The sequence below is a fragment of the Mesoplodon bidens genome (genome assembly GCF_964165515.1).
Source record: "Mesoplodon bidens genome assembly, chromosome: 8".
In the NCBI taxonomy this organism is placed as follows: domain Eukaryota; kingdom Metazoa; phylum Chordata; class Mammalia; order Artiodactyla; family Ziphiidae; genus Mesoplodon; species Mesoplodon bidens.
In genome coordinates, this window is record NC_138165.1 from 101211669 (window position 1) to 101232316 (window position 20648).

The 20648-nt window shown below is 35.1% G+C and overlaps 1 pseudogene across 1 annotated transcript in view; it reads left to right on the forward strand.

Moving 5' to 3' along the window:
- Positions 1-3076: 3076 nt before the first annotated feature.
- Positions 3077-20648, forward strand: part of LOC308621338 (small ribosomal subunit protein eS4-like) — a 31116-nt pseudogene continuing 13544 nt past the window's right edge. The window contains exon 1 of the transcript in view: positions 3077-3718. The product of the transcript in view is annotated as a small ribosomal subunit protein eS4-like (transcript). The remainder of the gene's footprint in view (positions 3719-20648) is intronic.

The window sequence follows — 20648 nt, forward strand, 5'->3', positions numbered from 1 at the left end:
TTCCAGTGTCAAATCCAGCAGTCTGCATTAAGGAATCTGTACAGAGGCACAATGGATTAGTCATTCGTCTCCATTAGTCACTCAGGCTGCTTTGTCCATGTCACTGTGACCTTGCAGAGAACACAGTATCCTTAGAGACTTTAAAATCATGTTCTAGGTGAACCTCACCTCATAAAGTACATTAAGGCTATAATTCTGCCCTGTGTAAAAAGACTATGAATTTACTAAAAGATGTAAAAAAGTTTTTGTTTTTTTTATCTAGATTAAGTACATGTTAGGATTTGGGAACTCTTGCTTGCATCAAAGTCACTAGATTTATAGCATCAGTAACTTACTACAAATAACTAGAAACAGTTCAGTAATTTTTTAAATAGTCCTTTTAATTTTAGGCAGAAAGACAATATGGAGAAGTAAACAGTGTTGACAAGCAAGATCCTTCATTTCCAGGTCTACCTTAGTCAGGTAGTATTGACTTCTTTCTAACAAAGAATAAATATATTTTTCATAAAGAGCTTCACTTTCAATCTCTGCATTCAAGGAAATTGCTATGAAAAAGGTTATTGTCTTTATCTCATTACAAATAAATATTGAGTTGGATAAACATTTCATTCCAAGTTTTGGATATTTGCTGGTAATAGATTAATGAACAAAACACAAACCTGTTCTCAAGACATTTGCAGATTCAAGTAGAATGACATGTGAGAGGTAACCTAATTTTGCTAGTACAAGGAATCTTGTAAGCATAGAAAATTATAAATATCATAATTTTGGTTACATAGTTTATAAACTTTTGTATTAGGATTTTCCAGGTTAGGATTATGGCCACACATTGCTCTAATTAAATACTTAAAGTTCATGCTTAGGGACCACTTACAAGGTCTTTGAGATCATCAAACTACCAAATCCATACAAGTGAGACAAGATTGAGATTATGTTTTACTCCAAATCCTACACCTTAGGCAGAATTACATCAAGGTCAAGCTTGCTTTTAAAGAAATTAAACATATTTCTCAGACATGGAAATTTGATTAGGAATTTAGATCTGTTCACCTTGGTATAGTGCTTGCCACTTTGGAGTCTACTTTCTTGTATGGGTATGAAAATGGATCATTCAACCCAAGCCAGCACTCTGACCAGGCATCTTTCTCTCCAATGCTCTAAAATTAAATGATGAAGAATAAAGGCAATTAAATATTTCCACAGATTGTAGGCAAATAACCTGGAATTACCTATGACTGCTTGACAGAAAAAATTGGCTTTTAGTTTTTCTTAGCAAGCTGCTCCAGAAAATATTGAAATTGTTGATTTGAGATACATTTAGTTCATTTTTGTTTCATCCTTTTTAAAATTCAGTACTTATTTTATGAGTTTAAAGGGCAAAAGGCCATGACTTATTTTTAATTTTCACACACATTCCCTTAATAGCTACATTACCAATCTCTACCTGGATATTTTAGTTAGATAAATATATAGAAAAAAAATAAGATAGGCCTAAAAGAGCCTTTGGAAACACCAATTTTTAAAGCTGAAATATAATGCTTGGATATATTTGCAAAACAAAATAATACAATAATACTCTGTTTCTTTCTCTTTTTTTTTTTTTTTTTTGCTGTACGCAGGCCTCTCACTGTTGTGACCTCTCCCGTTGTGGAGCACAGGCTCCGGACGCACAAGCTCACCGGCCATGGCTCACGGACCCAGCCACTCTGCGACATGTGGGATCCTCCCAGACCGGGGCACGAAACCATGTCCCCCACATCGGCAGGCGGACTCTCAACCACTGCACCACCAGGGAAGCCCTCTGTTCTCTTTGATACTTCAACATTTTAACTTGTAGCAGATACCTGTAAATTTAAGCACTGACCCTAAATAAAATACAAAATTTAAAAAAAATTTAGTCAGATAAAAATTTACTCAGACAAATGAATTCTAATAGTCTTTTGGGAAATAATTAAATATGATTTGCTTCCCTCCTGTTCAGCTAAACACAGATTACTTAGTCATAGCAGTTAATAGTTATGCAGGTCTTTGTACGTGTTGAGAACTCTTTTAAGCTTTTTGTATGCATTATTTCATGTAAGTCCCATAACAGCCCTACGTTGTGTGCATTTATATTAATTAAAAGAAAGCTGACTGCTATAACAGAGAAGCCCCATAATTTCAGTCCTTTTATTAAATAATCTATTTTTTTCACACTCATAAAATCTAATTAGTCATAATTTGGTGCAGGGAATTGTCAGATACCAATACCCATAGATGCTTAAGCCCCTTATATAAAACAGCACAGTATTTGCATATAACCTATGCATGTCTTCCTGTACGTACCCTTTAAATCATTTCTAGATTACTTATAATACTTAATACAATGTAAATTCTATGCAAATAATTGCTGGTACACAGCAAATTCAAGTTTGCTTTTTGGGACTTTTTTGAAATATTTTTCCGAATACTTTTGATTCGTAGTTGGTTGAATTTGAGGAACACATAGATACAGAGGGTCTATTGTCCTCTCTTCACTGACAGTTTGAATCTTTACCTAAACAACTCAGGAATGAAGGGAAAAAATGGATGAAATTGATTCTTCTCAGAGTTGAAGACCTTAAGAAATGATGCATTAATTTCTGCTACCTAGATCTTGAGTGAGATCCAAGTTATTTTCCTCCTTGAGACCCAATGGATTTTTAGCTATTCCTTTGATTTTGTGAGTCTTCTCCATATCTTTCCAATAAGTTCCTTTTTTTTTGGAATAATTTAACTAGACTTTCAGTTGAGTTCAATTTTTGAAAGTAGATATAAAGTAGTATATATCACCAAGGTATTTTTTATTACAGCTTTAGTCTCAAAACTGGACTTAAACTGTTATGATTTTTAAGTCAATTTGATCACCCAGCAAATAAAGAGAGCTAAAGCTGTCCTTTTATCAAAAAACAAACAAGTATGACTCTTTTTGTGCCTAGTGCAGCTGTGGCTTGCAGTTCCAAGCAACTGAAGCATGTATCAGCTTCAGTAGACTAGAAGTTGTTAACTGACCAATGTGTTTGCTCCTCATCCATTTACTGGTTCCCACAAACACAGAATGTCTCCTTATCAGTTTCCTAAGGAGCATACTAAGTATATGCTGACAGGAGATGAACTAAAGAAGATCTCATGCAGCAGTCCATTAAGATTGATGACAAGGTCTGAAATGATACAACGTACAGTTGCTGGATTTATGGATGTCATCAATATTGACAAGACTGGAGAGAATTTTGGTCTGATCGATGACACCAAGGTTTACGTTGCTGTTCATCATATTGCACCTGAGGAGAGGCCAAGTACAAGTTGTACAACGTTAGAAAGAACTTTATGGGCACAAGAGGAATCACACATCTGGTGACTCATGATGTTCACATCATCTGCTACCATGATCCCCTCTGAAAGATGAATGACATCATTCAGATTGATTTGGAGACTGGCAAGATTACTGATTTCATCAAGTTTGACACTGTGTAAAGTGACTGGAGGTGCTAACTTGGGAAGAATTAGTGTGACATCCTTGTTCTTTTGATGTGGTTCATGTCAAAGATGCCAATGGCAGCAGCTTTGTCACCCAGCTCTCCAACATTTTTGTTATTGGCAAAGGCAACAAACCATGGATTTCTCTTCCCCAAGGAAAAGGTATTCACCTCACCATTGCCAAAGAGAGAGACAAGAGGCTGATGGCCAAACAGAGCTTGAGGTAACATGATTGGTAGAGTCTTTGTACTTAATTAACGACAATACAGCATGATATATTTTTTAAAATACGTCCAATTAGAGTAACATCTGGCTGTTGTTCAAAGTGACTCTTTTATCAGTCTTTTGTCAGTGACCCAGTTGCCAATGACAGAGAGAGAGAGAAGAAATGAATATATTCAACAACTTATTGGCCACCGCCTGCTGTCTATCTATCATCTACATAGTGAATTTAATTTTTTCTGATGGCAAATTGATTCTAAATTTCATTGAGCTTTCAAAGCCTTCAACTTCATAAGATAATCTTGTTAAATACAAATATTCTGAGCTACACAAAGGAACATTCTCAGGAGGTCTTGGAGGCAGAATATAAGCAGATTCTTGTAAGTGCAAAATCCCTAGGTCTTGTGTTCTATTATTAAAAACTATATAGATTTTTGTATTCAGCTCTATGGAATATCCAATTTTGTTGTTGTTGTTTTGTTATTTCTATGTGACTTTGGACAATGTTCATGCTCTGATACACATATATCATTTATCCTATGGTGTTGAATAACCTTAGGACACTACCATGTTCCCTTAAGGGCACTAATGATATGTTTGTGAAGCAATCCACAATGTTGTCTCTGATAATAACTTTTAAGTTCTCACCTTTAGGGATAGATCATTACCTTTATCACGTTGTTATCATCAGTTGTACATGTATTCATGTATCATACCGGGAGCCCTGGGCTAAAAATGTATACTGATTTGAAAGGAAGAAATAAAACTGCCTTTATTCATCAAGAACAAAATTGTATATGTAGAAAACCTCAAAGAATCTACAAAGATACTCATTGAGTTAATAAGTCAGTATAGCAAAGTTTCAGGATAAAGGACACTATACAAAAGTCCATTGCTTTCCTGTATACAAGCATTGAACAAATGAAATTTAGAATTTTAAAAATACCACTTACAATAATGCCAAAAATGAAATACTTAAGAAAAAATCTGTCAAAACTTGGGTGTGATATATTTTCAGAAAACTACAAAACACTGATGAGAGCAATAATAAAGGATTGTCTATAAATAGAGAAATATTCCATGTTCATGAGTTGGAAGGCTCAATTATTAAGATGTCAATTTTTCCCACCCTGATCTATAAAATAATTGCAATTTCAATCAAAATCCCTGCAAGTTATTTTGTAGATATCAACACACTGATTCTGAAAATTATATGGAAGAGCAAATGACTTGGAATAACAAACACAGTATTGAAAAAGAATAACAAAATTGGAGAAGTTACACTACTCACTTTAAAGACATATTATAAAAATAATAAAGTGGTATTGATAAAACAGTAGACACTTAAAACCCAACAAAGATATTCAAATCATTTTTGACAAAGGTGCAAAGGCAATTCAATGAAGAAAGGGTAGTATTTTCATCAACTTGTGCTGGAACTATTAGAGGTCCATATGTCAAAAAAAAAAGATAAAAGGAAAGAACAAAAAGAACTCAGACACAGCTCTTGCACATTATAGAAAAATTAACTGAAAATGGATCACAGACATAAATGTAAAAATGATAATTTTTAGAAGAAAACATAAGATAAAATCAAGATGTCCTTGTGTTTGGTGATGAGTTGTTACATACAATACAACATAAGCATCCATGAAATAAAAATAATTAATAATGTGTATTTTATTACATTTATTACATTAAATTAAAATTTCACATCTGTGAAAAACACTGTTATGAGAATGAGAAGATAAGTAGCACAACCTATGAAAAAGTTTTAGCAAAATATATACCTGAACAAGGACTTGTAAACAAAATATATAAAGAACTCTTAAACTCAACAATAAGAAAACACACAATCCAATCTAAAAAATGGGCAAAATATCTGAACAGACACTTCACTAAAGAATATACACAGATTAGAAGCATATAAAAAAATGCTCAATATCTTTTGTCATTAGGGAAATGCAAATTAAAAATAATGAGATACAAGTTTTGGAATGGCTTAAATCCAAAACTTGACAATAAAACTTACTTGCAAGGTTGCAGAGCAACAGGGACTTTCACTCATTTCTGGTAGAATGTAAAATAGCACAGTCACCTTGGGAGAGAGTTTGACAGTTTCACCACATGATACAGCAATTGTGATCGTACATATTTACCCAACTGATTTAAAAACTTATGCACATACAAAATCCTACACACAAATATTTATAGCTGTTTTATTCAAAATGCCTTTCAATAAGTGAATGAATAAACAAACTCTGATATATCATACAGTGGAATATTATTCACAATAAAAACAAATGAGGTATTAAGCCACACAAAAATATGGATGAATCTTAAAGCATATTGCTAAGCTAAAGAAATCAGTCTGAAAAGACTGTTTACTGTATGATTCCATTTATATGACATTCTGGAAAATATAAAACTATAGAAACAACAAAAATATCGGTGGTTGCCAAGGATTTGGGAAGGAGAAAGAGTTTGACAAGAAAAGCATGTGGGTCTTTTTAGTGCATTGAAAGTATTCTGTATGATAGCATAATTATGGGCATAACACACAAGGTATTTGTCAAAACACACAGGACTTTACAGAAAAAATAGTGAACCTTAATATATGGCATGTTGCAGTTCCAAAAAGTGTGAGGTGCTCAAGAAAAAAAAAAAAAAAAAGAATAGAGATATGTCAAAGGGATACAGGAACCAATGGAAAGAGATCCCAATGATAAAAGCTGGAGCAATTTTAGTAACAGAATAAATAGTGTTGGATTATAGCCAAAGTAAACATAAATAACCATGAATCTAGATTGATTATTTAACTCTAAGAGGAAAATAAATTAATCAGAAAGAATAATAAATCTCTCAGGCAGAAGAATTCTAAATAATTTGTGCAGATATTCTGCCCTCAAGGAGGCTTCCTCAATTACTCCCCACTCCTTAAGTATGGACTTTACATAATGACTTTCTTCCGAAGAGTACAGTATTGAAAGGGGATAAAATAATAATTTTACAATGGAGAAAACTGACAAACTACCTCAGACAGGAGATAAAGTTTAACTCAACAGCAATAAATCAAGTTAATAGTATGTATCCTTTATATTACAAGATGAAAAGGGCACTTAATCTTTGTGGTCTTACTCCTCAAAACACTGCAGCCTAAACAATGGCAGACAAATCCCAAACAAGGAACATTCTATAAAATATCTGACCAGTATTCCTCAAAAACTGTCAAGGTCATCAAAAACAAGGAAAGTCCTAGAAATTGTCACAATGAAGGAAAGCATAAGGAGACATGATCAAAATCATGATCATGATGACTAAATGTAATGTGATATCCTGGATGGGATTCCGTAACAGAAAAAGGCCATAAGGTAAACACTAGCAAAATCTGAATAAAGTATGAACTTTAGTGAATAATCTTTTATCAACATTGGTTTATTAATTGTGACCAATTTCTAATATTAATAATAGGAAAAACTAGGTGTGGGGTATGTGGGAACTCTGTACTATCTTTGCAAGTTTTACATAAATCTAAAACTACTCTAAAAATTTTACTTGAAAAAACTTACATACTTTTCCAAAAACCTTAAATATGTAAGGCTAAAAAGAAGTGCTGCTGCATATTGTGGGCAGCTGGAGTATTATTAGCATCACACGTGTTTACACAATAATTAACAATCTCATCTTTTATCTTTCCACTGTATATCCTTATTTTTCCATCAACATGTGACTTAGGACTCCTTGTTCTTTCAATCAACCCACTTGCTTATGCAATCTTTGCTATCACCTTCAACTTGTAGTTATTATTAATGGAAAAGTAAGCAAATGCCTGAGCCATGGATTTCTAGGAGGAATGGAGAGAAAAATAGAAGAAGAAAAAGAAAAGACATCTGTAAATGTGAAGATACCAAAGTGTAATGAATTTCCTAGATAATCTATTTCCTAGTAGTAATATTTCCCAAGTGGTAAAATTTGGAAGTAAAATCTATAACAGTTAAATTTTACTGCTAAATGTTATAAATATTATTTTTAAAATGATTTTAAAATATTATTATCAACTTTGTTAGACTAGTACGCTGAAACTGCTTTCAGCTCTGGTCTCAGTATCCATGCTGTGAGATCCCATATTTGTGAAATGATTCTTAATCAGAACAATCCTGATTTGATATTTTTAAAAAAGACTATTTTATGTTGGCAGTAATCTAAGATAGATTCACTACAAAAAAGTGCATTGTGTACCATGATTAGGTCTAATTTCTAAACGTTAATAATATATTTATAGATCAGAAATGATATGACAAAATTCTCTAAAGATAGTAACTATACTTTGGTCAGTTTGGTTGTTTTAGTCTTCTTAATACAATGAAAGCCAAGGTCAAGAAAACATCACACTCAGTGTGAAACCAACAAAAATAAATAGCAAATGGTTAAGATTCACTCTCTACAGGAAGTATTCCTTTTATGAAATGTGTGTATATTTGCTGCTAAGGAGATGGGGGACAACCCAGTCCAATCTTCACAATGAGAGTACATCATTCAAAATAACATGAAACAAAGAAAGGTACAACCTAATCAACTCAATTGTCACAGCACAGGTTAGAGTTAGGAGGTATGGATTGTTTTGGACCGTAGAGCATCAATGATATTTGATGATATTTGGCAAAAAAATGAATTTTTTGTGTTTCAACCTAAAGTATTCAAGCTTTAGGAGTCGTGGGGGACAAAAGAATAGGAACATTATTACTTATTTTCTTAGGAAAGCAGATACTCTGCTTTTTGCTGACTATAGCTATTTTCCTAGCAATATCCCTGGGTGGGAGAAGACTGTACATTAGGACACCATACAACCTATAGGAGATGTTCTTCCAGAAAATTTCATTTCCTTTGTAACTTGGTGCTTTGTAGTAATATTTGGATCTATAATTTGGCATCCTCACTGAACTTGCCCATCAACAATGGCTTGAGAAGCTACCACCTCTGGTTTTTAAACCAGAAGTGAACTGCTATGTTAAAATGCTAACTTGAAATCCTGGACTATTAACAAGTCACTAGAGAATTTTGTTATATGGGTCAATGCCTCTGAAGCTAATCAATTATATACACATATTGAGCAGCTATGTTTTCAAAGACTTGTATTGGCTATAAAGAGTGAAAAGATGTAGACTTGTAAAACCCAAAGACCTCATAATCCAGATAGGGAGATGAATATATACAAAATTAAGTTTAATACAAGTTCAAGGGTTATGGGAACCTAGAAGAGAAGGTGATTTATTCTGAATGTTAGAATTGGAGACAATTTCCCAGAAAAAAATGAGAGTTGGGCTGGGTTTTAGACAGAGATTTAACACAAAGAATATTGATAATGGAATTGGTAAACTAGAGACTGCATCTCAGTGACAAGAAAGTGCATGATGTGTTTGGGGGAAGGGTGTATTTTTGGTGTGAAGATATCATAAGACATATGATCAGACGATATAAACGTGGATTTTTTGATAAAATGTCTTAAATACCTTGCTTACCATTTCTATAGATCTACTGATTTACCACCTTTTCTGCCTCTGGAAAAAAAAAATGGGTAACATTCTCCCAAGAATATTATTTCTCATTATTGACAATGATTTTCCCTGTGGGAAACAGAAATACTCTGATGGGGGAGGTAAATTATAACTCGTGATTGAAAAGTTCTTAATGTTTCCTGCCGAGTCCGCCAGCAGCACTCCTATAAAACACACCAAAGTTAGGTGTACTAATAATTGTGCTGAAACAATAGAGAACACATCCCAGAGGAAAACTAGGAATAACTATGTAGGAGGATTAAGAAGGGTTTTTTTTATGGGACTTAATGTTTATGTTTGGTGAGTTTAAGGAGGAATTAGCATAGTCAGGGTCAATAGTGAATTAGACATGGTCAAGTAGCAGAGGCTACTTTGTGACTGGGTATCTTCATAAATGTATCCCTGAGGTGGAAAGATCAAAGTTGGGCTAAAATTGTAGAGGGAAAGGAGCAGTAATCACTCATGTTGTTCAGAAGAGTGGAATGTCTTGTCATGTTTGTGGTGCTCACATAGCCTTGTTGACATCCTGGTATGAGCATTGTTTCTGATGGGAATATTGCAGTCTGGTTGTCATCAATGCCTATCCTACTCTTACTGATTGTCAGCAAGGCTGATTTTCACTTTTCAGTTCATCCTGCCCCATCCACCAGCATTCTTCATTCTTGGTTGAATATCTGCTGAGGGCACATCAGAGTAGTTTGTTGGTGGTGGAGGTGGGTATTTTTTGAGACTGATATATCTAGATCATTGTAAAATAATAATTATGATTACTCTGTAAAAAATCTTGGAAATAAGATGCCCTGAAGACATGGTAACTAGTTAGGAGGCTTTTTCAAAATTCTAAGTAAAAATTATGGGGGTCTTGGCTTAGATAGTGAGATTAGAAAAAATTTAAAAATAGTCAAGACACTTCCACAGTGGAATCTATGACTCACCAGCCAAATGATGTGGGCCATCCAGGAGTACATCTGAAAGAGTTTTACAGTAAGCATATTAAATACTGATACATAATTAAGCACCTATTTCAGAATACTCAGGATGTTACAGGCTTTTCTGTATGCACTGTGATAATTATACCATGATTGGAAGATGAGTAAATATAGTCTTCATCTCTTTGGAGTTCACTGTCAAGAGAGGTATGCAGATATCTAAAATATGCAATGAAAACAAATAATATAGAGGAGGATTATACAAACCTACAGACAGTGGGGACTTAGGGACCTTCTCCAGGGAGATAACCTGGAATTTGGGACCCAAAGTATAAATAGGGGAGATGATAGAAGATGAAAAAATATCATGAAATAGAAAATGAATAGTTCATGCTACCAAGATACAAATGTGAATATACTAAAGAGCTAATCATAAGTAACCAGGGATGCTAGAATAAAGTGGATAGGTGTAGCTGGGGGTTTTAGAAGCTTAGAAAAATGGGTTAAGCTATAAGTCCATGCTGAGGAAATGTACATTGTAGGAAACTGAGAACCATAAACAAAGCCAATGCAATGAGCAAAAGTGGCTTATCATACACATTAATTTGTTATCAATAAGTATTTGTTATGAATAATTATCAATAAATTAATCTAAACTGGCCATGGAAAAAACCTACAATAGTCAACTAATTTGTAGTGTACCTTATGCAGAACCACACCTCTACTCTCCTATAGAGAATATTAGCATATTAACATATTTTAATTTAAAAGTGTTAATTTATAATATATTAATATATAGATTTATAAAAATTTAATTTAAAATATAAATTAACATATTAAATGCTGTTCTATTTATAAAGACTTCCACTGGAACAGATTGCTTCATATCATTTAAAATACAGTTCCAGTGTTAACCTTTGTTGGCCAGGATTTTTTGGTTTTTTCTCACAGAAAGGTAGTTCCTTTCTTTTCAGGCTCTCTGTTTTCTGCATCATGGTAACCATGGAGCTGTGATCATTGTTCTTTGAAGCCACAATCCCCACCATAGTCTCAGGAACACTGGAGGAAGATAGTTTCATTTTCTTTAAACAATCCTGGAAAGTACCCTCTCTGTATGCATATCAGAGCATTCCCTGCCATCACAGTTCTGCATTCCTTCCATTTTGATTTTCTGAAAAGCTTCTTGTCAGAATCTCAGCAAATACACAGGTGATAAATAAACTCCCTACCTCTTGGTGTGCTACATGTAGAGGTGAAGGATCATTCCCCCATGGTGTTTTAGAATCCCAACTAAAAGGCTAACAAGTCACAAAGGTTTGGTAGTACTTACTGTCCCAAAATGGTGACAGATAAGGGCAAATCAAGTCAAATCCAGATGCAGTTCTCAGCTAGAATTGACAATGGCACCTGGCATCCACTTAGGAAGGACATAATGTTCAGAATATTCCAATGAACAGAGCTCAAGCAAACTTTCATTATTTCACTCTGTGGTGAAGCCATTCTGGAGCCGAGTGTAGTCAGTTTCAGTGACTTGTTCTGTGGCATTTTAAACATCTCTGTTTCTTCCCCTTTCCTTCCCATAGCCCTCCTTCTACACCCCTCTTGGGCATCTCTACTACCCTAACGATTCCTGAAACTACACTCTGCCTTTCAGAGTTAATTGGTTAGGATGCCCTCCACCACCATTTTCTTAATCCCCCTCATTCCCATCCTCAGAACCTCCTTTATTTCAGACCACTGGTATTGTAAAAAGAACCTTCTTTTCTCGTTTTTTTTTTTTTTTTAAGTTTCCTGATTAACAACTTTTATTATTTACTTTATTACTTGTTATGGATTCATCTGGAAGACTTTTCTACCAAATTTCATTTTAATCTGACAATGCCTTTGGTTTATATCTCACCTTATATACATTTTAGGAATGCATGCATGTTTAGACCTATATATAGTATTATTGTGTATTAATATAAATATACAGTTATATGTATGAAGTTAGCTCTCCCTATTCACTGATTCCTCCCTCAAACATTTCAACATCATGGATTTCAAAGTCAGATATAAATTTGAAACAGCTGTGCAAAGTATGTATCGGTATGTCATTATGTACTGTTTGACTACCAGGAGATTCATCCCTAGCATTGTGATAATCTAATAATAATTAAAATTCATGAAAAATGCCTAGTATAGTGTCTTGCCTGTAGAAGTTCTCAGTAAACATTTGTCCTCTTTCTACCATTTTAAACACCACCCCCCACCCCACACACACACAGAAAAAGAGAAAGAGAAGAGATGACTCATCTTAGAGATTAAATAAGTTTTTAGAACAAAGCTGAAAAGGCAAAAGAAATCATCATATTTTCAAGAATAAGATATAGAGCAAATTTAGACAAGCAGTGATGGTGCTACTAAAAAGAAAACATCAAGATTAGTGTGTATTTCTGTTCTCCTCCATCAAACAGTTCATCAAGAATTAACTGCACAGTCTCAACACACATCACCTCAATTATCCCCTTCAGGTCCAGTGAATTTTCCTTTGACCCCTGCTGTAGCCACACTTTGGGCCTTCTTTGTAGTACCACAAACTTTCCAGGTATATTCTTGCCTCAGGAATTTGCATTGTTTACTTCTCTAATTGAATGCCCCTCCCCATGTAGTAGACTAACATAATCCCTTACCTGCTTCAGATCTTTGCTCCAATGTTACCTTCTCAGCTAGGCATTTCTTGAAAGCACTAAAATTACAGGACACTTCCCAACTGTTACCACTCTTGGAAACCCTCATCATGGGAAATCTTTTTCCATAATTCTTATTGTATTCTGAAAAACTACTTATCTGTATGTCTATTTTCTCTTCCCAACACCAACTAGAATGTCAGTTCCATGGGTTTAGTGCATCCATAAAATATTGAAGAAATAGGGCTTCCCTGGTGGTGCAGTGGTTGAGAGTCCGCCTGCCAATGCAGGGGATACGGGTTTGTGCCCTGGTCCGGGAAGATCACACTTGCCGTGGAGCGGCTGGGCCCGTGAGCCATGGCCATTGAGCCTGTGCGTCCAGAGCCTGTGCTCTGCAACGGGAGAGGCCACAACAGTGAGAGGCCCGCGTACCACACACACAAAAAAAAACAAATAAAAATTTAAAAATATATTGAAGAACTAAATGAATAAACAGTAGTTACATATAAAAGAATACTAAATGGTTGAACAGTAAAAGCCTGAGAAGTTATAGGCTTGGAAGATGTTTATCAATTTAACTCAGGAAATCACTCAGTGTCCATTTTTTCCAACAATGGGAGTTAGATTCTGGAGATTATTTCATCTGCCAAAATGGATAGACTCACTTTCAAGACTGAAATGTTGTCCTTCACTTTCTCTCTTATGGTGACCAACTAACTCATATCAGTTTGACAGGGAGTTTCATGATTTTAGCATGGAAAGTCCTTCATCTAATCTAGTATCTCACTAACTCCATCAGTTCCAGGTATACTGGGATGGTTAGTTGGCAGACATCCAACCCAGAACCAAAGTCTATCAATATTGCCTGGTAAACATCTCTTAAATCTGTACACCTTTGTCCATCTCATTGCTTCTATCCTACTTCTATCTGCTGCCACATCTAACTTTCAGCCTTAAATAACCTCTTAACTGTTCTAAGCAGAGCTACCCTGAATGTCCTCTATTTTATTTCCACTGCCCCATCTAAAACTCTATCCCATCATACTACTTCCCCTGCTTATAACTCTTTAATGATCTACTACTGCTCTTAGAAGGATAATATAATTTAATATACCTAGTATGAACCAGTCTCTAACTTCTCCACCAGCCTCATCCTGTACCAGTCTTTACACTTCATCTAAACAGGGCTTTTCTAAAACCTGAAGCTTTTCATGTTCCCTTCCACCACAAGGCTTTAGTACATGCAATGCCCTGTGTGTGGAATGTTATTTTCTCTCTGCTTAACCTATTCCTCCTTCTCATTTTTCAGACCTACTTCAAATATCCCTAGCTCAGGGAAATATGGCAGACTTACCTGACTTGGTCAGGTTATCCAAATATATTTAAAACCATGTTTTTTTTTTTCTTTTGTAGTAGCTATTGTCCAAGTCACAATTTATCTACTTGTGTGTAATTATTTGTCTAATGTTGGTCAGCCTCACTAGTTTATAAGCTTTACTTTTGAACCTGTACACCTTTATTCATCTCCTCCCTTGGCATATAATCAGTTCTTAAAAAGTATTCTTGAATGAATAAATAAATTAAGAGAACAAGAACACCAAAGCAATTTGAACAAAATGCAAAGCCCCATAATCATGTCAATAGACAAAATTTCTCTAGATATAAGTCAGTAGCCTCAGACATTTAGGAGAAGGTATATTGGTGAAAGTAACATATCTCAACAACACAGTTGATACAGACTAAATCATAGTGAATAGTTAATGGGTAATGAATGATAATTATTTACAATTAGAATTATCTGCTGCTTGGAATATAAACTAGACAATGAAGAGAGAGAAAGAGAGAAACAGAGACAGAGAGGGACAGAGAGATTGAGAGATTTCACTTTTCTGGATAATAGATTACAGACTATTTTCTTACCCACGTCTTATTAACAAACTCACCAGTTCATAAATGAGAGTAATTTAAAATGACACACAGCTTTGTTTAATCCCTCCTCTTGAGTGTGGGTGAGATGTATGACTTGATTCTAACCAATAGATTATAGCAAATGTAAAGAGATTTTGCTGATTTAATTAAAACTGACAATTAGGGGCTTCCCTGGTGGCGCAGTGGTTTAGAGTCCGCCTGTCGATGCAGGGGACACGGGTTCGCGTCCCGGTCCAGGAGGATCCCACGTGCCGTGGAGTGACTGGGCCCATGAGCCATGGCCGCTGAGCCTGCACGTCCAGAGCCTGTGCTCCACAACGGGAGAGGCCACAACAATGAGAGGCCCGTGTACAGCACAAAAAAACAAACAAACAAACAAACAAAAAACCTGACAATTAAAGTCAAATGACTAGTCAGTTGACTCTTGGTTAAGCAACAGGGAGATTACCTTGGGTGAGTCTGACCTAATCAGTAAGTCCAATAAAAGAAGATTTGGAGGTTGGATATGGAAGAAGTCAGAGATTCTCCTGCTAATCCATATGAACTACCTATGGAGAATGACAGGCAACAGCAGGTGTCCTTTAGCTGCTGAGAACCTCAATCCTACAACCGCAAAGAATTAACTAATCAGCTTATGAATTCACTGAATTCTATGAAATTGCCATTGTTCTGTGTGAAACAAATAGTTAAATATCAGAAATTTCATATGGTTCAACCTATATATACAATGTATTCCAGGTAATGTGACTGGTGGTCTGCATTAGTATTTTTATCTGCATAATAAATTACAACAAACTTAGTGGCTTAACCTGGCACTTATTTGTTGTCTCACTCTTTCTGTAGGTCAGAAATCAAAGCACAGCCTAGATGAGTTCTCTGCTCAGGGTCTTATAGGCTGCAATCAAGATATTGAGGGTCCTGAGTTCCTCATCTGGAGCTCAGGGTTCTCTTCCACCTCCTGTGAAGCTATGTATGATTACTATCCCAGCAATTTTAACATTTTATTTTCTCCATTAGGTTTTATTTTTTTAAGTATTAAGCAACTTCTATAGAATTTGGTATTATTGAAACATCTAATTATCTATTAGGTATTAACTTAAAGATCCATGTTAGATGGATACATGGATTGAAAGGACTTTATCTGATTATAAATGATGAGACATTATTTAGGCTACATAGGCAAGGTAAATAGTATCCATTAATGAAAGATGCCTTAAGACATATTTCAGTAAGAATGAACTATTTGTCATTTACTGACATTGGATATTTGGAAAAATAATTGGATCATTTCATAAAGTATCTGAATATCTCTTGGTAAAAAATAAAAGCTATGATAACATCTTCAGTATTATCTGAAAGACATTCTGATGCATAAATCTTTTTTTTTTTTTTTTTTTTTTTTTTTGCTGTACGCGGGCCTCTCACTGCTGTGGCCTCTCCCGTTGCGGAGCACAGGCTCCGGACACACAGGCTCCGCGGCCATGGCTCGCGGGCCCAGCCGCTGCGCGGCATGTGGGATCTTCCGGGATAGGGGCACGAACCCGTGTCCCCTGCATCGGCAGGCGGACTCTCAACCACTGCGCCACCAGGGAAGCCCTCTGATGCATAAATCTTGATAATTTAACTTCTCTCTGCAAAAATTCAAATTTACAATATTTTGGGCTTCCCTGGTGACACAGTGGTTGAGAGTCCACCTGCCGATGCATGGGACACGGGTTCGTGCCCCAGTCTGGGAAGATCCCACATGCCGCGGAACAGCTGGGCCCTTTGAACCATGGCCACTGAGCCTGCGTGTCCGGAGCCTGTGTTCTGCAATGGGAGAGGCCACAACAGTGAGAGGCCCGGGTACCACAAAAAAAAAAAAAAATTACAATATTTTACTTAGAGCTAAAAAACTGAATTGAAGACTACCTACCAAGTCTCATGTGCTCCACTGATCCTTTACACAGAGGCAATGTATTTTTCTATAAACTTATATGCCATCAACATAGCTAACCTGAAGTACATGTGATAGGGAATCTATAAGTAAAGTATGTCTTAGTGATTGCTTAAACATCTGGCAGAAAAATACCAATAATTATGTTGTCTCAAGTTAATTTACTTTTTTGAAATATTCCTTGGCATTATATGTGAAACATGTAAAAAGAAACTGATTGCTTTGTAAGCGTAGCTATATCTCAACCATAGAAGTAATTTAGTTTTGATTTCCTTTTAGGTGAGTATTTAGAAAGATATGCAAATGTAAAACAAATTTATTTTTTTTAAAAAAGCGCAGTAAAATATTATGAAAAAATAGGGATCATTAGTTTTATGAGGAAGCATAAAATTTTCTCTTGTTCAAGAAAGATATGATTCACCATTCCCTTTCATTTTATTTTATTTGCCTTCTTCCCTCTCTCTCTCCCTCCCCTCCCCCTCTCCCTCCCTCCCCCTCCCCCTCTCCCTCCCTCCCTTCCTTCCTTCCTTCCTTCCCTCCTTCTCTCCTTCTTTCCTTCCACAGATATTTATTGAGTCTCTACTATGTGCCAGGGAGCTGGGGATATAGTGAACAAAACAAATACAATCCCTGCCCTCATGTAGTATATTTTCTATCTGGGAAGACAAACATATATATATAATGTTGGAAATAAATAATATGAACTTAAATAGGTAAGGGAGCTGGAGTGATGGAGGTTGCTATTTTAGATACTAAAAGAGTTACCTGTTGGAACATTCTGGGGATGGAGTGAAGAGCACTTTGTTTTTGTCTTATTTTGTTTTGTTTTTTAATATACTGAACACAGGAAAGGCAAGGTAACTTCTCTCTTCCCAGCTTTTCAGGCTCTCCTTTGCACCTTCCGATTAACATAATTTGCAGAGGACCAAAAGCAGTGCAGTACCACCAGTTGAAATAGCTCTAGAAGTTGCTCCATGACTAGATGCGTTAGAGTAGAGCAAAACATTAGCAAGTTTCTTCACGGAGTGAGGGCAAAGGAGAGGATGCAGTCATGGTGATAATAAGTACACCCTGCGACAGCCACAGGAGTGCTTTGTGACAAGAAATAGAGAGGAGTGCATTTGGAGAGGGCTTTGGAGGACTCGGCATTGGGTGTGTGTGTGTGTGTGTGAAAGGATCTCAAAGGCTAAATTTTCATACTTTGCACTGGAACCGGCTAGTAACAATAATCTTTTCAATCTTTGAAAATTATCACAGGTTGCTGGACCTGTTAAACTTGAAGCCTTTAAGGGGTGCATACATAAATTCATGTTAATGGTATTTAGGTAATTTCCAGGTGTCCCAGCACTAACCGTATTTTGAAAACTTTATCAACATGGAAAGAACCATGGATTTTAACTGTAGGAAATGTGGTTCATTTCTTGTTTTATAATTTATACACTCTGTGATCTAGTACAAGTCACAAAAACTACTCATTTTGGTTTTATATTACTCAGAATTTAAATGTCCATGGCTATAGGCCTTTTATGAGGATAAGCAAACACTTTTGGGGAATGAACATTTCTCTCTCTAATTTCTGTCATGACTCGTTTACTTTATTTTTTCCTTTCTGTGCCTTGTTGTGTCTTATTTATTTTATTATGATTATTATTTTGGGGTAATTTTTGATTAGCTGTACTGTTTAATAAGTAGCAACTGGGGGTTTTGCTTTATGGTTGAACTTGTGTGTTTTAAACTTTTGATATGAAGTTTAACTCAAAATAGTTATAATATTTTAACATCACTGATACGTTTAGTCATATGTATTCATCTCATTCAATTTTTCTTTTGTTTCCTTATAATTTACTTACAGTCTTTCCTCATTTTTTCTGTTTCTGAATCACTCAAATTCTAACTTTTGCTTTATTACTATGTTGTTCAAATGTAAGTTATCTTTTTATCCTTATATAGTGAGGATAGTATGCATGGTGTTTTTGTATACATTATTATTTGGTTGCATTCTTGTAGAAATTTCATTTCATACTAAAAAAAGTATATGTTTAGATTTTTTTTAATTCTGCCAAAATCATAGTATAATATTAGAAATTTTGAACTTTAATCTTTAAAGATAAGTGAGGTATATTATGTACATATTTGGTTATTTTTAAAATGTCACGCATGACAGTATTTGATTTAAATATGAAGATGATTATGATAATATAAATTCCTATTAAAAATTTGCTGTCTTCTATAGTTTTTTACAATTTTTCTTTTTTTTATAATGCACGGGTAATAGTATTTTTTTCAATTTATTACAATTTTTTTCATTATCTTATAAATTATTAGATAAGGTGTCCATTATTTTACCCTTAAAATGTGTCTTATTTTTCATGCTGCTTCTTAAGAATGTGCTTTATTTTTCATGTGCTTCTCAGGCCTTTATTTTTAATTTATATGATCTTTTGGTAATCACTAAAAGGTAATATGAGACAAGCATTAAAGAGATGATGAATTAGGTTTAGGTTATCGTGGATATGCTTTTATCCTCTTGACAGCTCAAAGGCATGAAGACAACTTTCTGAGGTTAAAGAAATGGGTCCATTTAAAACTGGGATTGCGTTTATCATTGGTGTCATAGTTGGAGTGTGACAGGCGGCTGTTAACTCTGGCAACTTGTCATGTACCAGCTGTTTTGTCATTATTCAAAGGGCCCACAGGCAAATTCTGAGCAAAAACAATTAAATGATAAAGAAATAGGATCACATAAAAATAACACCTAATACCAAAAGAACTTCAAGTTTCAGCAATCAATAAATAAGGTGAGTTCCCATGGGGAAGTGTCCATCACAAGAGCAATGGAGAGATTTACTTTCAGCATCTTCAAAGAACAAAATCAAATACTGTGATTCTTCAAAGCGTCTAGATTTTATTTTGACCAAATTCTTAGGCTAATAAGTCTATTTTTCTTTTAAAATTTCGACAAGAACGTTACAGTACAACAAATTATTTCAAGGATATTCCTTAAAATAAAATTCCACATAAGAAATACCTAAGTTATCATTTGTAATCTCTACCCTGAGGATTTTATAGTTGGTACATCAAAACTCTAGGTAAAACTTCAAGATATCACACTTTCAATGGGATTCATGTTCAATACAAGTTGTATTACTTTAGAGAATATGGAGACTTTTTCTAGTTCTTGCTCTTAACTTTTTGAAACTAATGGACTTAGCATTGCCTGTGGGACGATCATCAGTTGACTCCCAATTTACCTAGTTTTAAGTGAATATGCTTAGTAGCAGTAGATAAGATGGTCAAGGAACACTGGATTCCTGTCATATATGGAAGAAATTTCTCACTTGCAATGGGCTTCAGGGGATCCTGGAATCACTCTTTGTCTCTGTGATTGAGTCAAATCATCCTAGTAACACCTTGGTCCTTGTCAGGTTACATCCACTTTATCAGCATTGTCAGTATTAACATAACTGTGTTCTGACTCTTGGGATGACAGTCCTAGAACAGAGTAAACCAGGTCAGGTTCTTTTAATAGAGATCCTAGAACCCAGAATAGAGTGAGTGAGTCACACAGAGAAGGAAGAAGCATTAGTCTGAAACAAGGAGATAAATCATAAAGTTAATGTTCAAGCTCTGGTATGAGATAAATCTGGGTTTGATTTCTGATTCCTTCACTATCAGCTGTCTGTGGCTATAGGCAACTGATTTAAACACTCTAGGCTGTAGCTATGTTTATCCCTGAAATGAGGAGGTTCTACCTTCTCTTAATGTCACTATGAGGATTAAATCATATGATCTTCATAAGATTATTAATAGAACTTGTGAGTACTACCTTAATAAACATTCCTTATTGTTTTGGCTGTTTCTATGTTCTATTTATCATTATCACCATCATTGTCATTTTGAATTTTGTGGCTTC